Source organism: Lissotriton vulgaris, chromosome 7 (genome assembly GCF_964263255.1).
Source record: "Lissotriton vulgaris chromosome 7, aLisVul1.2, whole genome shotgun sequence".
NCBI lineage: Eukaryota > Metazoa > Chordata > Amphibia > Caudata > Salamandridae > Lissotriton > Lissotriton vulgaris.
Window position 1 is genome coordinate 1,205,425,331 of NC_141695.1, and position 22,748 is coordinate 1,205,448,078.

At 46.7% G+C, this 22,748-nt stretch overlaps 1 protein-coding gene across 6 annotated transcripts in view; it reads right to left on the reverse strand.

Annotated features, from left to right (window-relative positions):
- LOC147703187 (uncharacterized) overlaps positions 1–6,048 on the reverse strand; it is a 901,849-nt gene extending 895,801 nt beyond the window's left edge. For 5 of the 6 annotated variants that reach the window (XM_086931719.1, XM_086931718.1, XM_086931717.1 and 2 more), the window contains exon 1: positions 5,920–6,048. The gene's annotated coding sequence lies outside the window, so the exon portion shown is untranslated. Of the gene's footprint in view, positions 1–5,701 lie in introns of all 6 variants that reach the window. The other variant, XM_086931715.1, reaches the window with a different exon arrangement.
- Between the last annotated feature and the right edge of the window lie 16,700 nt (positions 6,049–22,748).

Consider the following 22,748-nt stretch of genomic DNA (forward strand, 5'->3'; position numbering starts at 1 on the left):
AAGGACATAAGGTAAAACTACTACCAGGCCAAATGTGGCACTGTGCCCTGCCTGCCTTCGGCCTGAATTTGTGAGTTTGTCCTAGGCGAGCGCAACCAGATAACCCCATGTGGCGATCTGTGCCTTTTGGCACAGTGTACCACTAAACCTTTAAAATTCAATATCTCCAGATCCACTGGATTTTTGTAATTCATTTATCATTGTATTTATTACAGTTTACTCCGCTTGTCAGAACTGGTTTGGGATTTTTCTTGTGTGGTGCTGCCAGTATATTGAGCAGAACAAAAATGGCTGATTAATAATAATGGTTTTGATATAAAAGCCTACTTATAGGTCCAATAGTATTCCATCATATTCAACTTACAGACGAAATGTTTCTAATTTTTGATGGCAGAACATCTTCTGCAAACTATTAATTAATCGTATGAACCTGCAACTACATGGGTCATCACTAATCCCTTTCTTATATGTTGATATGATCTTCACCCACACCAAGGTTTTGGTAACTAAGCGCTCTCCAAACCAGGGTTGGTAAGTTTATTACATACAGTACTATACACAGGGTTCTGACATACAGTTAGCCAGGTATTTTGTCAGCCCCCAGGGCCTCATCATAGATAAGGCCATAAATAGCATCAAATTTTCTCTAAAGTTATCACATGTGGACTGGAAACTTCTGGTATCTCCTATGACTGACTCAGTGTCTAGTATTCCACATTTCTCCTAATCAGTTTGAGTACAGTCCTTCGAAGTGATCTACCTAAACCTGTGGTTGAAATTGGTAGATGATCTTAGTTGTAATTTGGCGACTCCATGGGCGATTATATGTTAAAAGGCTACTGGCATCAAAACCAAAAGACTAACGCTATGGTTAATAGAGTAAATTTCTGGGTTAAAACAGTAGTAGACACGGTAGCCCCGAAAAAGAGCCCACTATCCAAAAGGAAAAAAAAACAACATCTGAACCTTGGTTTACAGAGAAACTCCGAACATAAAGTATGCAGAAGATTCGAAAAAAAATTGGAGCCGACTATGTGGAGGCGAGGAAAATAGAATATGCGCATACTTTGCCAAACTATAAAAAAAATGGAGGCAAAAAGTAAATATTTTATTCGAAAAAATCTGGAAGCCAAGAACTCCAGCGGATAGTTGTTTAACACAGTGAAAAAACTAGCTACACTTCCAGGAAATTTTCAAAAGATAGATAACCCGGAATTCTGTAATACCTAGGAGAGTTCTTCACCAATAAAGTGGAGACAGTATACAAAACTTTCAGAGAGCAATAATTTATCCTTCGAGAGGAATATGCCAGGGCTACAACCACCAGATTTTAGCACACATTTTTCCTTTCTCCCACCTACGGAGGATCAGATCACCCAAGTAGTGAAAAAGACAAAGTCAGGAACTCTATCTGACCCTTGCCCTGCCAAAGTCTTTCACCTGTTTCCAGAAATTAGTGAGCAACTCTGAACAGTATTCTCGGAAATAATAAGGTCAGGTATGTTTCCAGAGTCGTGGAACACAGCCTCAGTTCGGCCACTACTAAAGAACGACAACCTTGATCCTACGGAACCAAGTAGTTATCGACCAATCTCCAGGATCCCCTTTTACTCCAAGGTGTTGGAGAAACTACTTAATAGGCAGATTACATCTTTTATTTCCAATGGAGATGTTGTAGATCATTCACAATACAGGTTTAGAGAAGGCCACGGAACTGAGCCCGCAATGGTGATGGCAGTAGAAGAATTAAGGAAAACATTGGCTGAAGGAAAGAAGGCTGCCTTGATTTTGTTAGATCTATCGGCGGCCTTCGACACGGTCAACCATGAAATCTTAATTATTAGGCAATGTGGTTTTTTGGTTGTCTCCTTAGTCAATGACACGCAGGTGGTGGTATCGGTATCAAATAATATCGAGGAGATAGCCAATCGTTTTAACTTCTGCATGTTGCAGATCAATACTTGGATGCATAATAACTGCCTTACATTAAATGGTGGCAAGACAGGTAGTTTTAACTTTTCTCGGTTTTTGCTTTAGACAGATGCTGTAAGAGCACCAAGACTGGTTACACTTGATTAAACCAGACGGTTGAACTTCCTAGTAAGCTGTGATCTTAGGTTCCCTACTCAACATTACCTGAGGGCATCATAAAATTCCTCATGGACTGCTAAAGTGCCACTAGACTCACTAAGCACTTTAGTACCATTTATCAAAATATCCAACGCCTCTGCAATAATAATATGGATTTGAGACATTAGCGGCGGATGACCTTGAAATTGGGCAGTTTTAACATACGCTTAATATTCAAGAGGCATAGCTCCCCGTATAGTACAAATACTGGCTCACTAGTCGTTAATTTCAAATACTCTTGCATCGTGAGGTGAAGAGCATTGTGGTCATCTTCTCTCTTTAGTGTTACTACGTCATTCATATATGCCCAAAGTTGGAGACCAAATAGGATATGATAAATTCTGCTAGTCTGAATAGCCCAGTTGAAGGCATGAACACCAGCTAACCCACAGTTAGCTGGTGTTCATGCTTTAAGACCTAGATTAATGGTTATGCCCATACATTGGGTGGATAAAATTGTCTATTAATAGGTGGTAGGTCAAAACTTATAAATCCTCATTTCACATAGTCATCTTCTGTGATAACTTATGAGCTCTATGACCATTTAGAGTAAGCTATGTTAAAGTCACCAACAATTAGAGGTCACTGGGGAAGTGTCCTGGAATAGACATAGCAAAATAATTAGAAATCTGCCAATCGTGGTCAGTTTCAATTTTAACTCCACAATGTTCCACAATAGTAAATTCCAGTCACCAATCAATATATTCGTAGAATACTCTGTTCGCTAAGTCAGCCCACTCAGACTACAAGAGGGGCGAGCTGCCCTGTTGGTATTAAACTACAAGCTATATGTGAATTGGGTCTAAATTCTCCGAACAGAGGAGGACCTACAGCCATACCACCCCCATGAAAGCATCCGATTTTGTCTGATTCGAGAAGTTACGCAGAATCAGGCTTGGCTAGTACTTGGAGAGACTGCCTGATATTTTATTTTTGCACTTCTCATTGCAGGATTGTTTTTTCTTACAATCACTTGTTATTTGCTACCATGATATCATACCCTTAACAACAGGATAGTGGTGAATCAATAGGGGGACTTAACAAGTTGGCTCTTTGCTGTGAAAAATAAAAGACGAACGCCCTTGTGAAAACAAAATAAAAAAACAAGAATAAAACAAAATGCACATTTCTTTCCCCCCCCCCCCCAACACTGGGGACTTAAAACTCTGGTTTATTGAGCTATATAGCTACAGCTAGACTTGGTCATGCACCTTGAGCCACAAACGCCCCAACATTCCTGCCCCATAAAAGGAAACAAACATTTCATATCCGAGAAACTATTCTAGTAGCAATGTTGGTTATATTCCAAGAAAATCAACTGATCCCTGTCCTTAAAGTGGACGACTCCCAGGCCTAATTCAGCGCTTAAACTTAGAGGCTTCACCGTGTTAAACTAAAACATAACTTGTCACTTTTGTGTAGTTGTAAAAAGGAAAGTTAGCTTTAGCACACAAAGCCTCTCCTATTTCAAAGCCTGACACATTAGGTATGATGTAACTACGCACTGGTGTACCTCTCACAACCGTTACTTCCATAACATCCCATCATGAAATGCGAACGTATTTTGTGGGCCATTTAAAAGGCAATATAAGGTGCCTCTACCAAAGCGAGTTAACTTACGATAGTTTCCAAATGTGGGCATAGGACCTTCAACCTCTGCTAATAGGGATGACTATCCATTTCCTAAATACACTGGCAGTCTGCAGGTTAGGTTTGGGACAGACCTTCTGCAATCTACAAAATTGTTTCAGTTGCTCAGTTATCTACATTTGGGAAGATTTTGCGGTGATGGTGGCTATTTGGCATTCTCTGCCCCAACACAATGGACTGTATGACTCCTACTCAGCCTTCTAAGTACCGCTGATATCTGCTTACTCAGTGGAAGCATTGATGTTTACATGCTAAAAAGGAGGGTGCAGGATATTCTTTCGGAAAAAAAAACTTTTTTAAAAACGGGGAGGTCTAGGCACACTTCCACCTTAAACAAGCATTGGTAAAGCGTGTAGGTCTCGGACTTTTGATCTACTGGCTTTGTAAATGCTGTAGTGCACTGAAGAAAGAAAGAAAAAAACAAAACACACGCAATGATCTGCCCTACATTTTTTTTACCGATCTAAGACGCCAGACACCACTTAGATCGGATTTTTTTTTATAAGTACGAAAGTGCTTTCTTTCGTGAACTTCTCCAAAAGTCGGGGAAGGGAGAATATAAGTTACTGCAAAGACTGAATGTAGGGTGAGAGAGAAAAAAAACTACTAGGTGTAGAAAGGTGGGGGAAAACCCCGCACAAGGGGGAGTGAAATATGGAGCCAGTGGGGTGGGTGTCAAATGTTGAACAGGTGCAGCATATTAAGGGGAGAGCTAGAACACATGTGCACTGTTATGGAGTGCAGAACAAAAGTAGTTCTCTAAAAGTGAGCAGTGAAAGAATAAGTCAGCCAAGCAAAAAGCATGGAAAAAAAGGGTATTCTCCTGAAAGACATACACACTATTGACAAGACATGCCATCAAAGAACAAGCAAGCAAATGAGAAACTAGTCACTAACTTCTGTGGATAGCCAAGTTGTGCTGCAAACTCATAACCTTATGAAAACATGTTACCCTCATAAGTGGCAGTAGCTTTCTAACCAGGACCCTGCTGCAATCTGGTATAAAACTTTTTTTTAAATTGAAGGCAGTTATCACGTGAATCAGGGAATGTAACAACTAATGAATCTGGTCAATCTAACCCCTGGGTATGGAAATACATTTTTATTACACCAGAGGTCACACACCACCTCCACAACGTTGGATAATTGTCTGCCAAAATAGAGCACTATATGAGCTACTGGCCCTAGTCTTCAAATAAACGCACTATCCATTGATTACCAAGCTGATATCCTTGCGGGTACTTGACTCACTCACACAACTACCAAGACGATCATTGTTCGGCAAACCAAAATCTTACTTGGATTCGAATTCCACATTCTCCGCCAAAGTAACATTGCCCTAAAAGAAATACCTTCCTAAAGATGAAGATATAGTAAACATTATAATCCAGCACTCCATACTCGTGCGTCTCACCCGAATATACGTATTGTAATATACTGTACTATAATATATCCAATGTCTTGCATTGACACTTATCAGCGGCATTTTAACATTAAACTTCTAACACTGATCACCCAAAAATGCTTATTTTGAAGATGGCTCCTGCAACCCCATTATTTATGTACAGCACTTCTCTCTAAACGTATGGTTAACAAAACAAAAAAAAATGGAAAGGGGTGGTATCGCAACTGTTTCCCATGGGTAACAACGCGTTCCCTAAATAGGGGCTTCACACATTCTGACTAAAGCATCATCATCTTCCCAGATTAATTGTGAATGAGTGGAAGGTATGAACTGTCTACAACTTTACCACAATGATGAGCAGTCAAGTTATACCCTACTTCAGTGAGGTCATGTGCGCACTTGCCTGGAAACCAACCCAGACATCTAAACTTGTAGAAGCGGGTTAAAGCCCGATTACACAGTATCAGTCTATCAAACATTCAAGTGTGTAAGGGGTGGTTAATAACTCAAACATACCCTGTCTGTTGGCTCTCACTCACTCTCTCCAGCACTGACTTTTGCTCCCAGGAGGCACCCGCTCACTGTCTAGCACTTAAAACCAGCCTGGTTAGCTACCGGTGATCAATCTGCCTCTATGCAAAGGTAGGCCATGATAACCTCGCGGTCCCAAAAGGCAGCCTTTCCACGAGGCCTGTGCGCTGCTTAAGCTTTAGTAACTGTCCCTCATCTCTCACCTCCACGGGGGGGGGGGTGGCCTCCCTCCCCCGGGTGCCGCCTCCTCCGCACGTTAAAAGAATCGGTGCTCGTTGCTTCTCTCTCACTCACTAACACGGACTGCGCCACACTCGCGCCCTCCCTCACGCGCTCTACGTAACGCGGCGCGAGGCGTGAAACGACAGCTGCGCAAGCTCAATACACACGCGCTCTACCATCGAGAGGCACCCGTTCGATGACGTCTGTGCGCCACGACGCTGTACACTTGTATAAAAAAAAAATGTGAGGCTTGATCGGAGAACGGAGAGTTAATTTTAAGAATGCAAAAATACATTAATAGCAGCTCCAAGTATAAAGATCATATAAATAGAGAAATATATTTGAAATGTCAAAGTACCTACGGTTAAATTGTTCAATATGTTAGCGGGAAAACAATGACATGACGCCTTGGCTGCTGAACGGTATTCCTGGGTACGTATTAATGAAAATATCTAATGAGGTTTTGACTTGAGCTGCAGACGTATTGAAATGTAATTAAAGATAAAGTCAATAACTTTACGTACTGTACGTGAACATCCACTGGAAGTAGGGAACGTTTTTACCAAGAAAGCCGTTGTTGTCCCTCCTTGATATCTATTACACAGCCAATGGAGAGCTACCAACCGACCACATCTCGTCCGTGACCTGCCCAAGGACACAAAAGACAGACTTAACTGTACTCGAATACGGCACTGAATGAAAGCCGTTCTCTGGTGTACAAAGTAAAGATGTTATATAAAATACGGATACTACCGTTTCGTATTATGTCTTCACTTTAGTTTGTATGCAGCAAAGAAACAGACTATACAGTAAGTATGAAACAATGCTGCCTATGAAAGGGTATCATGAAATACGCTACGTTTTCATTTAACCAGCGCTAGTGCTGCCACCAGACCGGTTTCCTACCGCCACCACTGGTATTTTGATATCTTGGCCGATACAAAAACAAACGAATTCACCTAAAGCCCGTATTTTTGAGCCTCTAACTGTACGTACGTAAGCGCCAGGATACCCTTTGGGTGACAGCTGCGCTATACAAGTATGCCTACATACATACATACATACATACTACAAACAGCAAAAAATAAATAGAAAGCACCTTTATATGTGTCCTACAAGTGTTTAATGACCCAGGGCCACTGGACTTATGTGGTAAGAGAGAGCCAAATTATGCTGCAGGGTTGAGTAAATTATGTAACAAAAAAGGCAATTTATATAGCCTAACGCTGCACATTTTCTAATTCTATGGCAGGACGGAGGCTCCAATTATGCTTTCTCTATTTCTTTACTGAGAAACAACAGCAGCCAATCAGTACACAGTAAAGAAGAAACTACAATACCCATGAGTACTCTGATAGTATAAATAGGGTCACAGAGGTCATAACTTCATCTTTCTTTGCTGCTTCGCAGCCAGTTAAGTGCATTTGCTATTATTAGTTACTGTTTGACTGTCTTTGCTTAATAGTGTATTTGCCCACGCTTTGTGCGCTTCTTTCGCTTCCTTCGCGCAGGCTTATTTGCATTTTCAAGCGTGTTCGGTGTGTTGTTTTCCGCGGTCTTCCGCGGCGGTGTGTACTCAACTTCGGTCTCTGTTCTGAGAGCGCGTGTGTTCGCCTCTCTTTAAGACGCCTTTGTTTTTCTGTGGAGCGGGAGGTTGACAAGGGCTGGAGAGACGCGCGTGTGTCGCGCGTCCCTCGTATCGGCTGGCTGCGGTTCGCGCATGCGCGTCAGCGTTTGTTTTGGTCTGACGACGCGCATTCCTGAGCCGCTTGTCATTCCCTGAGGCATTCGCGGAATTTGGAGAGTCTTGTTTGCCGTGCCTGGTATTTGCTTGCAAATGCACTATTAAGCAAATACAGTCAAACAGTAAGTAATAATAGCAAATGCACTTAACTGGCTGCGAAGCAGCAAAGAAAGATGAAGTTATTACGCCCCTGTTTGGATTTCTAAATTGCAGGGGTTGTAAAATTCACGCATAGGCTCTGCCTAGAGTTGTTCAATTGTGTTTTGGTGCAAGCCCTCCCTCCACTTTCTACTGCTTATAGCCTGCGTGTCAGGTTTTTGTATTTTGCTTGCATTAGGGGTTCCACTCCCCCAAATTTGGCTTTAGCCTTTGAATACTTGGACTTTGTTCCTTCAAATTGTGGGCACTGCTGTTCCTTTGCGGACATGGCTGATTACTATGATGAGGAAGGGTACGACTACTATGACGAGGAGGAACCCTCTGCTTCCATGGATGCCTTCATGGGACAAGCTTTGTTTCAGGCGATTGCACCTTTGAAGAAGCACTTGTCTGACTATGCTGCCCAGCAGGGCTGGCTGCCTCCTTCCTCTGGGCGCAGTGGGAAGTCGCCTAAAAATCCACATCGTTCTGACTTTGTAAAGCTGGCAAAGTCTTTGTCTTCAGTGCCGAGAGCTAAAAAACGCTCTGCTCCTCCTCATGACTCTCCTTCTTCGGCTACAGATGAGGGTTCATCTTCTTCATCTTCTTCTACTGAACCGGCGAGGCCGCCTCCTTCCAAAAAATCTAGAAAGGAGCATTTCGTGGATGCCCCTGCGGCTCCTCAGGTACTGACTTTTGATCCAGCGGATATAGTGCATCCGAACTCCTCTTCCTGGTTGCCCTCTCCTGAGGTTGCTGATTATGTTCAGGATCATATTCGCACCCCTTTTGAGAAGGAGGTGCGAGCGCGTTTGCGCTCCCGAGTGCCCTCGTCCTGATCTTTCTAACAAGTTGGCACTTACTCCTGAAGTGGATCCGACTATGATTACTTACATGAAGAAATATTCGAAGGATCTTACTAAGGGTTTGGATCGTTCTTGGCGTTCGTGTCAAGACAAACTTTTGGATCTGTTGGGACCCCACACGAAAATCCTGGATATGGCCTATCGCGCCAAAGAATCCGGTGCTTTAATTGACCCGGACAAGTTGGTTGGGTGGTTCCAACGCGCCGTTTGCATTCTTGGCAATGCAAACTGCGCTCTTTCATCGGAACGACGCCGTTCTATTCTTATGAAACTGGACCCTAGATTGACCGATCTGGCTTCCTCTGAATTTGGCCTCAGGCTCAGGGCTTACTTTTCGGAGCTCCTTTCCTCAAGGAATTGACAAAGTTCGTTTCCACCTTCAGTGGGCTGGATAAGGCCCAAGCCAACCTTCGTCGAGCTTTTCGCCCCCTTTTTGGCAGACGAAGGGGACGTTAGTCCGGCCGTGGAGCTGAGCAGGCCTCGCAGCGAGGCAATAAGTCCCAGCGTGGTAACCAGACCTATTCAAGCAACATGTCTTCATTCTATCCTTCCAAAAAGGGTAGAGGCAATTACATAAAAGGTGGTTACAACGGTAACCAAGGAGGGCGTCCAGATTCCGCCTCAGGTGAGCTTGATTCTCGCTTCGGATGTGGTTTTTGGGGGGCAGAGTACAATCTTTTCTCCACAATTGGCAATTGATCTCCAAAGAAGCCTGGGTGCTGGAAACGGTGCAGGGGTTCAAGATCGAGTTTTACTCTCGCCCTCTCCAGCATCTTCGGCCGCGTCCTCTTGTTTTTTCCCTACAAGATTAAGAGGTTATCTCCGCAGAGATCGCCTCTCTTCTGTCAAAAGGAGCCATTGCGCCAACGACTCCTCATCCCAGGGGTTTCGTCAGCAATGTTTTTCTGGTTCAGAAAAAAGGGGGCGGGTCTCGTTTGGTCCTCAATTTAAAGGATTTCAACGGCGAGGTAGTCTACCGCCATTTCAAAATGGAGGGCATTCATCTTCTGCGAGACTTGCTGCAAGAGGGCGACTGGATGGTTCGTCTAGATCTCAAAGATGCTTATCTCTCAGTGCCAATCTTTGCCCCTCATCGTCGCTATCTTCAATTTCAATGGATGGGAACTTGGTACGAGTACAAAGTTCTCCCCTTCGGTCTTTTCTCGGCTCCGTGGTGCTTCACGAAGCTTCTCCGTCCTGTGATGGAGTCTCTGAGATCTCGCGGAGTCCGTCTGATTGTTTATTTGGACGATGTCCTTCTTTTGGCACATTGTCCCATCCTTCTCCGTTCTCATTTGCAATGGTCCATCGATCTGTTACAATCTTTGGGTTTCCTGGTGAATCCTCAAAAATCCGACTTTATTCCATCTCAGTCGATGGATTTCCTGGGCTTTCGGATAGACTCGGTCTCTTGCCAACTCCTTCTTCCCGGGCAGAAAATCAGGGCTATCAAGAGGGACTTACGTCTCCTTCTTGCCAAACAGACTGTTTCCTTGCGATCGGTGGCCCGCATTGTGGGTCTCCTGTCCTCCTCCATTCAGGCGATCTTTCCGGGTCCTCTGCACTATCGGGCGCTTCAGCGCCTCAAGATTCGACATCTTCAGAAGGGTCTGCGATACTCAGATCATGTCCCCCTATCGGAGGATGCTCGCACGGAGATGTTGTGATGGCTGGAACACATGGAATCTTGGAACGGCAGGGCGCTGTTCGGGAGGACTCCCGATGTTGTGATCGAGTCCGATGCCAGCCTCTGGGGTTGGGGAGCCCGGTGCGGTTCTGTGTCGACTGGGGGTCGTTGGTCGCAGGAGGAACTGTCTTTACACATCAATTGCCTGGAACTTCTTGCGGGTTCCTTTGCGATTCGGTGCCTCTCCCCTCAGCAAGCGAATTGTTGCATTCTTCTCAGGTTGGACAACATTTCTGCAGTTCGTTATGTGAACAAACTGGAGGGGACCAAGTCCAAGCTTCTTTCAGAGATTGCGAAGGATTTTTGGCACTTGGTCTGCAACGCAGGATCACAGTCAAGTCAAGTCAAGTCATAAAATTTATATAGCGCACTACATACCCGGAGGGTTTCAAGGCGCTTGGGGAGGGGAGGGGGGCTAGATATCCTTAGGGAGGGGGATTATTTGTCAAATACCCACGTTTTAAGTTGTTTTCTGAACGCTAGGTGATTCTGGGTGAGGCGAAGGTAAGCGGGGAGTGAGTTCCATGTTTTGGCAGCCAGGTATGAGAAGGATCTGCCTCCCATGGTGGTTTTGTTGATGCGAGGGACAGTGGCGAGTGCTTGGCTGGAAGAGCGAAGTTGGCGGGAGGGGGTGTAGAAGGACAGTCGAGAGTTGAGGCAATCTGGTCCGATGTCGTAGAGTGATTTGTGTGCGTGGGTAAGCAGTCGGAAAGTAATCCTTTTATTGACGGGTAGCCAGTGGAGGTCTTTAAGGTGGCCAGAGATGTGTTCATTGCGTGGGATGTCTAGTATGAGCCTGGCTGAGGCGTTTTGGATTCGTTGTAGTTTCTTCTGGAGTTTGGCGGTGGTACCTGCGTAGAGGGTGTTTCCGTAGTCCAGTCGGCTCGAGACCAGGGCATGGGTGACTGTTTTCCTGGTTTCGGTGGGGATCCAGCGAAATGTTTTTCTGAGCATGCGAAGGATGTTGAAGCAGGATGAGGATACGGCGCTGACTTGTTTGTTCATTGAAAGTGAAGAGTCCAGGATGACGCCAAGGTTCCGTGCGTGGTCTGTCGGGATGGGTGCTTTTCCGAGGGCTTCCGGCCACCAGGAGTCGTCCCATGCAGAGGGGGATTTACCTAAGATGAGGACTTCTGTTTTGTCTGAGTTCAGTTTCAGACGGCTTTGTTTCATCCATTCGGCGACTTCTTTCATTCCTTCGTGTAGGTTAGTTTTGGCGGTGCTGGGGTCCTTGGTGAGAGAAAGGATCAGTTGAGTGTCATCCGCGTAAGAGATGATGTTGAGGTTGTGTTGGCGGGCGATGGTCGCGAGGGGGCTCATGTATACGTTGAAGAGGGTGGGGCTAAGTGAGGATCCTTGTGGTACGCCGCAGATGATTTCAGAGGCCTCGGACTTGAATGGTGGGAGGCGGACTCTCTGGGTTCTTCCGGAGAGGAACGAGGTGATCCATTCCAGTGCCTTTCCTTGGATTCCGATGTTTCTGAGGCGCTGTAAAAGGGTGCTGTGGCAGACTGTGTCGAAGGCTGCAGAGAGGTCGAGGAGGATGAGGGCGACTGTGTCTCCATTGTCCAGTAGAGTTCGAATGTCGTCTGTTGCTGCGATGAGGGCGGTCTCAGTGCTGTGTTTTGCTCGGAAGCCAGATTGTGAAGAGTCGAGGGATTTGTTGGCTTCGAGGAAGGCGGCGAGCTGGTTGTTGACAGCTTTCTCGATGACTTTGGCCGGGAATGGAAGAAGTGAGATGGGGCGGTAGTTTTTGAGTTCGGTGGGGTCTGCTGTTGGTTTTTTCAGAAGGGCGGTGAGTTCAGCGTGTTTCCAGTCTTCTGGGAAGGTAGCGGAGTTGAAGGAGCAGTTGATGACGTCTCGGAGGTGCGGAGCTATGACGGAGTCTACTTTGTTGAAGATGTGGTGAGGGCATGGGTCTGTGGGGGATCCAGAGTGGATGGAATTCATCAGGCGGATGGTGTCCTCAGTGGTGATTGGGTTCCAGGCGTTAAGGGTGTTAACGGGGGGAAGATAGTCAGCTGATGGTGGGGTGGGTTGGCTTCCGGATTGGTTGTCAAAGCTGTTGTGGATGTCAGCAATCTTGTTGTGGAAAAAAGAGGCTAGGGAGTCGCAGAGGGTTTGAGAGGGGGTGATGTCGTTGGAGTTGGCCGAGGGGTTGGAGAATTCCTTGACGATGTTGAAAAGTTCCTTGCTGTTGTGGGCGTTGTTGTCGAGTCGATCCTTGAATGCTGTTTTTTTGGCTTTTCGGATCAGTTGGTGGTGAGTACGGATGGCGTTTTTGAAGGTGACTTTGTTGCTGGTGGATGAGTCTTTTTTCCAGGCCTTTTCAAGGGAGCGGCATAGTTTCTTGGATTTCTTGAGGTCCTCGTTGAACCATGAGGCCTTCTTGATTTTGTGTTGGCGTTTTTTCAGTGGTGCTAAGGTGTCTGCGGTGTTGGATAACCAAAGGGTGAGGTTGGAGGCGGCCTCGTTGGCGTTAGAAGAGAGGGCTGGGGAGGTTTGAAGGAGCGATGAGGAGATCTGTTCCGTGGTGATTTTGTTCCAGTTTCTTTGTAGAGTTGGTTGGAGGTGGATGATGGGTTTCGGCTTGTTGTAGGTGAAGTGGACGCAGCTGTGGTCAGTCCAGAGGAGCTCCGTAGTGTGGTTGAAAGAGACATGGTTGCTAGAGGTGAAGATGGGGTCGAGTGTGTGACCTGCGATGTGGGTGGGGGAGGTGACCAGTTGTTTAAGTCCGAGGTTGGCGAGGTTGTCTAAGAGGGTGGCGGTGTTGTGGTCGTTGATCTTCTCAAGGTGGAAGTTCAGATCTCCCAGGAGGATGTATTCTTTGGAGGGGAGCGCGTGTGGAGTGATGAAGTCCGTGATGTCTTCACTGAATTTTGCGCGTGGTCCTGGTGGTCTGTAGAGGAGGGTGCCTCTGAGTGTGGTCTTGGGGTCGATGTGGATCTGGAAGTGGAGGTGTTCGGAGTTGGCGAGGTTGGCGTCAGAGCTGGTTGAGATGCGGATTGATTTCTTGTGGACGATAGCGATTCCTCCTCCTGTTTGGTCGGTGCGGTCTTTGCGTGTGATCTTATAGTCGTCAGGGATAGCGATGGCGATGTCGGGTGCGGAGGAGGCGTTCATCCATGTTTCCGTTAGGAAGGCGACGTCTGGAGAGATGGTGTCTAGTAGGTTCCAAAGGTCAATGGCGTGCCTGTGGACAGAGCGGGTGTTGAGAAGGATGCATTCTAGGTGGTTGGGGTCGGGAATCTGTGGTGTGGTCGGAGCGGAGACGTTGACGGTGCCGCTGAATTTGCAGGAGAGGCAGGAGAACGATCCATGGGTGCGTCCTGGAGCGGCTTGGATGCAGTTGGGGGCGCGACCGGGGTTAAGGGCTAGGAGGGCGGCGGCATCGTAGGTAATGCGGGGGGGCTGGGCAGCGCGAGGGGCAGGGGGTCTGGCGCTGGGCGCGGTCCAGGCGCGGACGGGCGTAGACGGGCTTACCTTTGGCGCACCTTCGGCGTGTCCGAAGCGCGTGGACGCTGCGCGTGGGGGCATTGGCCATAAATGGAAGGTGGGGGGGAGGGGCGAGGGCGCTTCAGCTGGGAGGCGGGGCGGGCAAAGGACGACGACAACAACAACAAAATGGAGGTGGGGGGGTCAGGGCGGCAGGAGCGCTAGGGCAAACGAATGCTGAAGAGAAAAAGCGGCGAGGTGAACACACAATGAGTCACGCTAGCACAAATGCACAATGAGTCACGCTAGCACAAATGCACTTACAATCGGCAAATCAGTAAATACAATGATTAAAATGCCAAAGCGGCAGTTCCAGCAAGCAGCGTAATGGGGGCACACAGCAGGCAGTAATTGTGAATGCAGACCAGGTCAGGGCTTAAGCGCTGCAGAAACGATACCTGAGCAGCATCAGCAGGGGAGCGACCACTCAGCTTGGAAGCAGAGAGTGAGTCACGGCGCTTCCTGGTGTGGGCGCGCTGTTTGTTGTCTGTGGGAGGGCGCTTCAGCTGGGAGGCGGGGCGGGCAAAGGACGACGACAACAACAACAAAATGGAGGTGGGGGGGTCAGGGCGGCAGGAGCGCTAGGGCAAACGAATGCTGAAGAGAAAAAGCGGCGAGGTGAACACACAATGAGTCACGCTAGCACAAATGCACAATGAGTCACGCTAGCACAAATGCACTTACAATCGGCAAATCAGTAAATACAATGATTAAAATGCCAAAGCGGCAGTTCCAGCAAGCAGCGTAATGGGGGCACACAGCAGGCAGTAATTGTGAATGCAGACCAGGTCAGGGCTTAAGCGCTGCAGAAACGATACCTGAGCAGCATCAGCAGGGGAGCGACCACTCAGCTTGGAAGCAGAGAGTGAGTCACGGCGCTTCCTGGTGTGGGCGCGCTGTTTGTTGTCTGTGGGAGGGCGCTTCAGCTGGGAGGCGGGGCGGGCAAAGGACGACGACAACAACAACAAAATGGAGGTGGGGGGGGTCAGGGCGGCAGGAGCGCTAGGGCAAACGAATGCTGAAGAGAAAAAGCGGCGAGGTGAACACACAATGAGTCACGCTAGCACAAATGCACAATGAGTCACGCTAGCACAAATGCACTTACAATCGGCAAATCAGTAAATACAATGATTAAAATGCCAAAGCGGCAGTTCCAGCAAGCAGCGTAATGGGGGCACACAGCAGGCAGTAATTGTGAATGCAGACCAGGTCAGGGCTTAAGCGCTGCAGAAACGATACCTGAGCAGCATCAGCAGGGGAGCGACCACTCAGCTTGGAAGCAGAGAGTGAGTCACGGCGCTTCCTGGTGTGGGCGCGCTGTTTGTTGTCTGTGGGAGGGCGCTTCAGCTGGGAGGCGGGGCGGGCAAAGGACGACGACAACAACAACAAAATGGAGGTGGGGGGGTCAGGGCGGCAGGAGCGCTAGGGCAAACGAATGCTGAAGAGAAAAAGCGGCGAGGTGAACACACAATGAGTCACGCTAGCACAAATGCACAATGAGTCACGCTAGCACAAATGCACTTACAATCGGCAAATCAGTAAATACAATGATTAAAATGCCAAAGCGGCAGTTCCAGCAAGCAGCGTAATGGGGGCACACAGCAGGCAGTAATTGTGAATGCAGACCAGGTCAGGGCTTAAGCGCTGCAGAAACGATACCTGAGCAGCATCAGCAGGGGAGCGACCACTCAGCTTGGAAGCAGAGAGTGAGTCACGGCGCTTCCTGGTGTGGGCGCGCTGTTTGTTGTCTGTGGGAGGGCGCTTCAGCTGGGAGGCGGGGCGGGCAAAGGACGACGACAACAACAACAAAATGGAGGTGGGGGGGTCAGGGCGGCAGGAGCGCTAGGGCAAACGAATGCTGAAGAGAAAAAGCGGCGAGGTGAACACACAATGAGTCACGCTAGCACAAATGCACAATGAGTCACGCTAGCACAAATGCACTTACAATCGGCAAATCAGTAAATACAATGAAAGAAAGACAAGAAAGAGGAAGTTATGACCTCTGTGACCCTATTTATACTATCAGAGTACTCATGGGTATTGTAGTTTCTTCTTTACTGTGTACTGATTGGCTGCTGTTGTTTCTCAGTAAAGAAATAGAGAAAGCATAATCCTCGCCTCCTGTCCTTAATAGAATTGAAAATTCTTGGCACGAATGTTAGCACATTTTTAATTGTATTATTTCATTCGTTTTTAGGTCTCGCCTGTCGATGCGCATGCGCATCGAGCTTGCGAGACTATGGGGGCTTAACCACTCTTTAACTGACTTGCAAGGAATCGTGGCGATTCCTTGCAGTGCCCGTGACTTTTAAGCTCAATGCGCATGCGCATTGAGCTTAAAAGCGCGTGCACATCAGTTCCCTCAGCCGCACTCCAGGCCCCCGCTCCGCCCCCTCCCCTGCCCGCCGTGTCGCATTTCTCCTCCCCCCTCCCCTTATCTGCCTTCCCTCCGTCTGTTCCCTCTCCCCGCTCCGCCCCCTCCCCTGCCCGCCGTGTCGCATTTCTCCTCCCCCCTCCCCTTCTCTCTCTTCCCTCCGTCTTGTTTTTATAGCGAGCAGTGCGGGTGACCAATATTATTAAAATGAGCATTCATAGCGTCCTTCTTTATCACTGCAAAATTCACAGAAATAAATATTTTCCAGGAGTTGCTCGCGCTCCGCTTCCTTTCAAATGCCGCACCACAGGTTGAGAAATAATTTGCATGCGCAGCAAACATATCAGAACGTTCTGCTGACAGGAGCATTCTGTTCACGAGCTGCTATCAAAATGTCCCCTGGGCACGTGCCAGTATACCATGATGTCCCGTTCCACTCAAAGCTCGCTTCCGGTATGCGCAAATGTAATCCTTGCATCAATTCGACCACATTTAATAACCCCATGTTCCGTGATTTCTGTTTGGAGAGAGAACAAAGAGCGCCACTTCACAACTTATAAGAAAGGTGTGTCGTAATTGGCGAGGGTGTCACTGTCAGCTTTGAAACAGAAGATCACAAGACCTTCCCGGCCAGATGGGGTGGGCTATTCTGCTTAGTCTGTGGGGACCGGAGAGGCCCGGAAGCACTACGGAGTGACCCGTGACGCAGTTTATTATGGCCGCTGTGTCACTGGTTGCGTTGGCATACCCAGAATCGTACGCACAGGGGATTCTGTTGCCTCGTGCATTGTGTAAAGTTCACCTGCCTTGTTGCATGGGTTTGGAGGAAGCTTGTAAATATAGAATCAGCTATGAAAACATCTCTGATTTTTTTTTTTTATACAATCGATTCTCACTAGTTTTCTGACTGGACATAGAATATATTGTGCAATGAAGAGCTACTTATTAAAGGAGAAAAAATGTTAACTGCAGTGTACACCATGCTTAAGCAAAAAATGAAACAGCAACAGAATCGTCAGCCATTTCCACATATACAGTATTAAAATTTAAGTTGGAAGTTAAAAGCAGGCAAAAGGCATGGAACAACCTGCACTCTTCAGTAAGATTCTTTTCTGTTTACATAATTGATTAATTGGATCCTTTACCTCTTCTGGATTTTGTGCTTGTAACTTCACTTAGCAGAAATAAACTGATGTTAACAGCCCAAAGTAGAGTAAAGCCCTCTAACCCCCTCTCCCTGCTCTCCTCTCTCTCTCTCCCTCACTCACTCCACTCCCTCTCCTCTCCCTCCTTCCCTCTCGTCCTCCCTCTCTCTCCCTCCCCTCACTCTCTCACTCTCCCTCTCTCTCTGTCTACCCCTCTCCCTTTCCCTCACTTCCCTCTCACTCTCTCCTCTCTCCTTTCTCACCCTCTCCCTCTCTCTCTCCTCTCTCCACCTTCCCCCTGCTCTCCTTTTTCCCCCTCTCCCCATCTCCCCCTCTGCCTGCTCTCCTCTCTCTCTCTTCCTCCCCTCTCTCCCCCCTCCGTCCTTCGCTCTCGTCCTCCCCCTCTCTTCTTACCCTCCCTCTCTCCCTCTCCCTTTCCCTCTCTTCCTTTACCTCACTTCAATCTCCCTCTCTCCCTCTCCCTCTCTTCCCTCTCCTCTCTCCCCGTCTCCGTCTCTCTCTTCTCCATCCCCCTCGATCTCTCCTCTCTCTCCTCTCTCCCCCTCTCTCTCTCCCCCCTCCCCTCTCTCTCCTCTCTCCCTCTCTTTACCCTCTCCTTTTTCTCCCTCTCCCCATCTCCCCCTCTGACTGCTCTCCTCTCGCTCTCCCTCCCCTCTCTCTCCCCTCCGCCCTTCGCTCTCGTCCTCCCTCTCTCTTCTTACCCTCCCTCTCTCCCTTTCCCTCTCTCCCTTTCCATCACTTCCCTCTCCCTCTCTCCCTTTCCCTCTCTTCCCTCTCCTCTCTCCCTGTCTCTCTCTCTCTCTCTCCTCCATCCCCCTCTCTCTCTCCTCTCTCCCCCTCTCTCTCTCCTCTCCCCTTCTCTCTCTCCTCTCTCCCCCTCTCTCTCCACTCCGTCCTTTGCTCTCGTCCTCCCCCTCTCTTCTTACCCTCCCTCTCTCCCTCTACCCTCTCTCCCTTTCCCTCTCTTCCTTTCACTCACTTCCCTCTCCCCCTTTCCCTCTCTTCCCTCTCCTCTCTCTCCGTCTCTCTCTCCTCCATCCCCCTCTCTCTCTCCTCTCTCTCCTCTCTTCCCCTCTCTCTCTCCCCCTCTCTCTCCTCTCTCCCTCTCTTTACCCTCTCCTTTTTCTCCCTCTCCTCTCCCCCTCTGCCTGCTCTCCTCTCTCTCTCCCTCCCCTCTCTCTCCCCTCCGTCCTTCGCTCTCGTCCTCCCCCTCTCTTCTTACCCTCCCTCTACCCTCTCTCCCTTTACATTACATTACAAATGCTATAGGTGTCACATTTGCGAAAGTTAAAACTATTGACATTGTAACTGACAAAGCTATTAATTTTGCTATTTTCAAAACCAACACATAAATAAAAAAGTGTCATTTACAATAACAATCGCTCAAACTTTCCTAATGCGAGACCTATTGCATTTCCAATGCTTGTTGAATTTTACAATTGTTAACAAGTCTGGGCATTGGGTGCACCTAATTTTTACCAAATGTAGCAATAAGCAACAGAAAGGTGACCAGTCAGCCTTTGCAAAAGGCCTTCCTCTGTGCGGCAACACGTGCCACTCTGATTTTAGTAACTTTTCAACTGTTTGAGCTAAAAACATTTTTTTTGCTAAAATCTGCAGGTGAAGCTGCATATGATGGAGTATGTGGCAAATCTATAACTATAGAAAAATCACAGCAGATGAACAAACTTATAATTACAGAGGCCCTACCCATGATTAAATTTAAGTAAACAAAGTCAGAAAGGCATGAAACAAAATAATGCATATGATTTTGTTTACAGTCCTAGTTAGGATCACGTCTGTAGAATCCATCCCAGCTCTGGGGCACACAAATGACTATGCCACACACTCTGTAATATATTTCTTTATTCTACAGTATGCAACCGTTAACTGAACATACTGCATCATAGACTTTATTGACCACAACTAAGCACACCCAAATACCTCCAAACTGAATATGTAACTTTGTAAGGAGTCCACCTAGGACCACAATAGTCGTACTGCACATGATCACATAACACTACATCTCCTTTGTAAAATTTAAAATACAGACAACATATATACATTAGAGTTCCTGTACGAGTCATCGAGGTGCTCGCACCAATCTTCCAGATCGAGTTGTACGATGTGAAGGAGTTACACTGTCATCTGGCATCATAGCTGTAGATTCAGATGCTTCACTTGGGCACTCAGGTGAACCTATTTCACTTGTGAGGTCTGGAGTCGACGAACAGCGAGGCAGATGTTTGAAATGGGATGAGTCCCTCGTAATGGAGTTTCCGAGATGTTGAGCTGTCACCATATTTCCTTTACTTGCCACGGCTCTCAATGGATGCATCAAACGGAGTGTTAGTCTTGCATTTCCTTTTTTTGTTTGACTATGACTCGGTCTCCTTCTTTGAAAACTGTGTCCCTAGCACAGCTGCGTTTATCTGCATAGGCCTTCATCTTTCTTTTGCGAGAAACGTCTGTGACACAAATCTCAACAGTGTCTAATACTCAGCTTGTAGTCCATTGTGGCAGCTATGCCCTAATGGCTCTCTCAAGCAGCAAGGTGGCAGGGCTTTCACCTGTTGTAGAATGGGGAGTTGACTGATAGGCTTGAAGGGCTGGACACAAAGTTGAATTGAGATTGATTCCTTCAAGTTCAGTACGCTGAACCACTTTCTTCAGGGTGCCCATAAATCGCTCAACAACCACATTTGCCTGTGGCCAGAGAGGTGTGCTTTTCTGGAACTTGTCATTTAAACAACTAAGAAATTCCTAAAAAAACTCTACTATTGAAGGGCGGACCATTGTCAGATTTGAGGATGGAGGGAACACCCCATGCTGTAATAATATCCTCCAGCCATTCGACTACTTTGTCATGTGTGGTCAATGATAAATCTTCCACTAAGGGAATACGTGAGTACTCATCAGTACCTACAATGAGATGATGGCCATTGTTCAAAGGTCCAAAGAAATCAACTGAAATTTTCTCCCACGTTTGTTTAGAAAGATCAGACATATTTAGCAGATGCTGTGTTGTTTTGGGAGACAAGCAGTTACACAGGTGACATGCTTTCAGTTCATTCTTGACTCATTCATCAAAGCAAGGGAACCACACTCGGTCTCTGAGGGCTCTCTTGTTAGCTACAATTCCACAAAGTCCTTTGTGTGCCAGTTCAATAACTTGTTGCCTCAAGCTCTCAGGTATGACAAATCTTGTACCTCTTAGTATGATACCTTCTTGAGTAGCAGAAAGCTATTCCTGCTCATTCTTGAATTTTTGATATTCAGCATATTCTGTGAGAGGTCGAGTATGTTTTCTTCATGAATGCACTGCAATTATTTCCTTGAATGTGAGCATGTCTCAGTCTATATTGGTAGCATCAAGGATCCGCTCAATGGCTAAAGCTGCAGAAGTGCTGGGCTTTACTATGAAATTAATGTATGCTCTAGCCACTTTTGACTTTGCACTGTGAAGCTGTAAAAGCACTTTGCAGAAGTAATTTGCGGGATTTTGATCCTTCCCTGGCTTACGCACAATAGTGTAATCATACTATTGCAATTTCAGCCCCCACTTCTCACAGCCAGCAGGCATCTTGCATTTCGGATTTTCAAAAATGGTGAGCAACGCCTGATGGTCAGTGACAAGGGTGAAATGCTTTCTGTACGGAAACGCACGAAAATGTTAACAAGCCCACACTACAGCCAGGCACTCTTTTTTCTGACTGAGAATAGGCATGTTTAGTCTGAGATAGATTTTGACTGGTATAGGCCCCAATATGCCTCTGAGCATTTCTATGTCCATTATGTTGAACAAGGGTTGTATCCAACCCCACCAGGCTTCCATCTAAAACAATCTCCGAATGGTACTTTGGATCAAAGTAAGTCATTTCAGTTACCTTTTCAATTGCATGTTTGATTTTGGTGAAACCTCTATCACTTTCAGAGGACCATTGAAAGGGGACATTCTTCTTTGTCAACTCTCCTAATGGGGCATTTGCCATGGCAAAGTCACAAATGTATCTGGAGCAATAGCTTACCTTGCCTAAGAAGGATTGCAGCATGGTTACACTTTGTGGGGGCAGGTGAAGGACAATGCTTGTACTTTTTCAGGGTCAGGAGTCATTCTCTCTTCAGAGAAAATATGCTCAAAGAATGTGAGTTTGTTTTTGTGAAACTCACACTTTTCTACATTCAACGTGAGGCCGGAATCGGCAAACAAACAACATATTTTCGTAAGTGCTTTGTCATGTTCCTTTTTGAGTGACCCCAAACACTAGTATATGATTACTTTAGGCAAAGCATGTGTGACAGGTTCAATAATTCGGCGAATAACATCCTGAAAGATTTCTGCAGCCAACGATACACCAAAATTGAGTCTTTTGTATCTGAACAACCCAACATGAGTTGAAAAAGTAGTAATGTACCTACAGTTCTCTTCTAGGTCAAGTTGATAGTATCCTTTGCTCAAATCAAGACAGGAGAAGACTTTGGTGTCATTAAGCTGTGTAATCACGTATGCTATGTGTGAAACTTGATGTCTTTCTCTCTTAATTGCTTGTTGACCTGGCGCATATCAACACAAATGTGCACTACACCACCACTGTCCTTCATTGTCACTACCACTATGGGTGTAACCCATGGCATTAGACCAGTAGAGCGCTCAATGATGTCATGCTATAATAATGCTACCAGTTGCTTCTCAACGGCCTCTTGTAAATGAAAAGCAATTCGACGGTGTCGCTGAGTAACAGGACAAATGTCCTCATTAAGGTGAAGTTGCACCTTCATTGTCCTGAGTTTCCCTAGTCCATGAAATAATGGCAGGAATTGACTTTCTATTTCAGAATATGCATTGAGTTTGTAGTTGATGCATATCAGTCCCATGTCAGCAGCACTGCTGAAACTGAGTAGACAAGCACTCGACGAAGTACCTTGGGGAACATGAATTGGTGCTTGTACTTTCGTTTTCTTATGTTTCATAGTCACTACAAATGACCCCAGACTTTGCAATGGCCTAGAACCACGTGTACACCTTTATTTTCAATGGCACTATAAGCGGTATTGGAGACAGTTTGTTGTATTTTTCTGCTGACATGATATTGATCGATGCACCACTGTCTATAATAAGAGTTGTAGGGCATCCATTCACCTTTAGCCTAATCTTGGGGCATTGGCGATATGGGTTGCTTCACGTGGCAATCTCTCTTTGACTTGTGTTCTTCTTTGCAAGAAGCCAATCCCACATGTGCATGTTTTTCTGCGGTCAACAGCACCATTGCAAACCCATCGTCTTCACTGTCACTCAACAATGATGCTGAAGAACGTTTGGAAGATGACTTTGATGACGAT